The sequence below is a fragment of the Halyomorpha halys genome, unplaced genomic scaffold (genome assembly GCF_000696795.3).
Source record: "Halyomorpha halys isolate HHAL.00 unplaced genomic scaffold, Hhal_1.1 Scaffold666.1, whole genome shotgun sequence".
Lineage (NCBI taxonomy): Eukaryota > Metazoa > Arthropoda > Insecta > Hemiptera > Pentatomidae > Halyomorpha > Halyomorpha halys.
Genome location: NW_027112188.1, coordinates 151,110 through 154,479, shown reverse-complemented (window position 1 = coordinate 154,479; position 3,370 = coordinate 151,110). Strand labels below are relative to the sequence as shown.

The following is a 3,370-nucleotide window of genomic DNA, read 5'->3' as shown; positions in this document are numbered from 1 at the left end:
ATATATATAATTGACCATATAATTTCAAATATAAAGATGGCCAGTGTTGCAGTAAAAAAGAGCAAAAACAGTTTACAACTATTTATTATCTGTTTTTCCTTTTTATTGCATCTCCTGTACGTTTTTAACCTTAGAGTTTACATATTTTTTTTATTTTATCATTGTTTATTTTATATTAATACTAGAATTACTACAGAAAAGTAGATATGTGAAAACAGAATTTAACACACTATTTTCCTATTTTATAATCCTATTTCCTATATTCACTATTTTCCATCTTTTAGTGTGTTAAATTTTGTTCCCCATATCTACTTATCTGTTTTTACGTTTTATTACATCTCCTGTACTTTTTTAACCTTATAGTTTACATATTTTTTTATTCCTATCATTGTTTATTCTATATTAATACTATTTTATTTCTTCCTTCCTTTTATTTGTATATAATTTTCTTTTCACTTATATTTACATAATATTAACCCTACCTTAATTTACCTTTGTGTATCTTATTATCAATCTATTTCAAAATGTTCTTAGTCGTTATTGTATCTTTTTAGTCCTGATGAAGCCCTACAAAGTGGGACAAAACGTTGAATAATAAACAGTTGTAAACTATTTTTGTTCTTTTTGACGTCAACCCCTGACCATCTTCTTCATATTTGAAAATAGTTATTTTTTTAAATTTATTTCCACTGTTTCACCAATTTAACTTGAATACATTGATTAACATTCTGAAAATTAACAATAATAGCTAATTTGTCCCTAGGAGCCACACCAAATCATTTATGCTAAGGATTCTCAATCACTTCTCAAATACAATCACTTTTGATTGCTAGCTTATGTACTTAGCGAGCAGTGCTTTGCTAGTGGTTTTTCAATTTTCTACTTGTCTTTAATTCAGTTCATGTGGAACAAGAACCCATTTCCCCATCTTCTGGGTCCTTTCCTTGTGTTTCAAAGAGACAGCTTTTTGTATCACATTTAATTGATCCGTGAGGTTGTGTTTTAGCATCATCCTCATCCAATAATAAATGCAATTCACTGTCTTAAATCATTTTTGGTGGCCTTACATGTTTTTCATTTTTCATGATAAATTAGTTTTAAATTTTTTAAACCACTCAAACAACAATGATTCACCAAAAGCATTCTCGCCGCAAGCTTTGAAAAGCATTCAATGTGATTTAGCAGCAGTTTCCTTCAGATGGTAACAAAAAATCAATGCTGCCCATAAATTCCATAAATAGAGTCCAGATACAAATTTTGACATTTTCAACACAATTAAAAACTGTAAACTGTTTTATGAAACTTGTAGAGTGCATTAGAAATCTATCAAATGTTAAAGCAAGAAACTGTTTCCAATGATGTGGTTTTAAGGTATCTAAATTGAGAACTAGGTTCTTGTCAGGGAAATTTCTGGTTTGATATTAACATACCTGGTCCTGTTTATATCTACTGCTTTATGCTCCTTATTTATTGTGCATAGATTGCCTGAATATGTAAACAAAGCCTAGTATGGTCAGCCAGGAGAAGCATATATTAGGCCATCCTGGCAATATCTGCCTGCTTTAAACTATTTTCATAGTTTATCTGTAAACCTGCAATCAAAATTTGAAGACCTACTCAAAATAGAGTGTGAATGCAACCCTGGCTCCTTATCTAAAGACCTGTTGAAATATATGTTTTGTTTTGGTTTCATAAACAATTAAATTTACTTCTCTGCAGTGTCAAGCCACAAAAAGGATTGGACAGAACTCCTGCTGAAAATGTCCAATTATGTCAACGGCATCAGCAAAAAATAGCAGCTGGCCAATCCAATTAAATATTGAGTCTGAGGTTTGAATTTGGGATCCTGACATGGATTTTCAAGGAAAATCCAATAGAAGGAAATAAAGGCATGTTTAAATCTCCTCTTTCATTACTTTTTTTTTTAATCTTCTGAACTAAGCAATAAAAAAAAATTCCACCATTGACATATTTTTCCTTTCTAGGCGAGATAATCACTTACTATTTCCATAATGGGAAAGATTAGATCTTTTGAAGGTTTTCCAGATATGAAATCAAACTGCTAGACGCTCATTTCTGGTTCAGGAAACCGTAGAAACCAATAGAACAGAATATTAAAGATAATTTGGAGAATAGGCATTTTTATTGGCCATGCCTTCTGTATAAAAATCAGATCAGTCATCTTTGTAATGACTAGACCAGTAATTCAATAATTTCTTAAGTCCATAAGCTTACACACAAATCTTGGAAGATATTAATTAGGCTAATATTATCAATCATAAAAACTTAATTTTAGAATTCAAGGCATCAATAACTTTTTCTTCACTATGTGACTGTGTATCATCAATTGCTTTGAAATGTAAGGCATACAGCATTATCTTATATTTTCACTAGTTGAACAAAACCTTCATTTCACCAAACTGATACTTTAAACAGATATGAAAGCTCTCTGTTCATTTATTCACAATTAAATTTGTTTAACTGAGTCCCAGCCTCTGATAACAATAAAGTAGGGTAGAACTTCCCACAAGTTCAAATTAAGGCCAATTGTCCTTAATTTTTTTTCTGGCCTAATGACCAATAATTTATAGGTTTAATTTTTTACTCAATAATTTTCATTGAACCATGAACTCGTCCTCTTATTCAGCAAGTTCTAAACATTTTTTTGATCAGTTCCATTAAAAATCATTCAGATACTCCCAGTCTCATCTTCCACAGTCTGCAGATATTTAAACCACAATTTTAAGTTTCTACGTGTATTTCCTATATCTGTTGGTTTCTTATCTTTTCTAAATTAAATTCCTTTCTGCACCATGGCTTGTGTGAAATAATTACAGCCTTAGCTGTAATATTTGGGATTTAGTAAGAATGGATGTTACCAGATCTGAGCACTTAGACATTAGTAATAATACTGATTCTGTCTTTCACAAAATCATGAGGTCAGTGTAACAAACTGTCACATGATTTTCAAGTAATTCTGTAGAGGAACAGAATTCTGGCAATTTAGATACTTCTGAAAACAACAAAGTTAATAAGCAGTCATTATAATTATTCTTATTAACTTATGTAACTGTTGCCAATACTTAGGGCATATCTGTTACCAGATATATGTTTCAGTCATGCATTTAATACTGAGGTGGAAAAAAAAACTGATGTCCTTATCATTATTGTAAAAAATCTACCATATGTCTTTTAAAACCGGTTTCAAGGATTTATTGTCATTCACACCATTATAACAATTTTTTTTTTCTACTGTATGCTGATTTACTAGATTTCTCCAATGGTCAAACTCAGGTGACTAATAACTAAGGTGATTAATTTCATTCAGAGTATGGATAATAACTGGGTACACAGAAAGTTTTGTGTATAT

At 30.6% G+C, this 3,370-nt stretch overlaps 1 protein-coding gene across 1 annotated transcript in view; it reads right to left on the bottom strand.

Annotated features, from left to right (window-relative positions):
- LOC106685174 (leucine-rich repeats and immunoglobulin-like domains protein 3) overlaps positions 1–3,370 on the bottom strand; it is a gene marked incomplete in the record, with an annotated part of 135,029 nt that overhangs the window by 11,827 nt on the left and 119,832 nt on the right.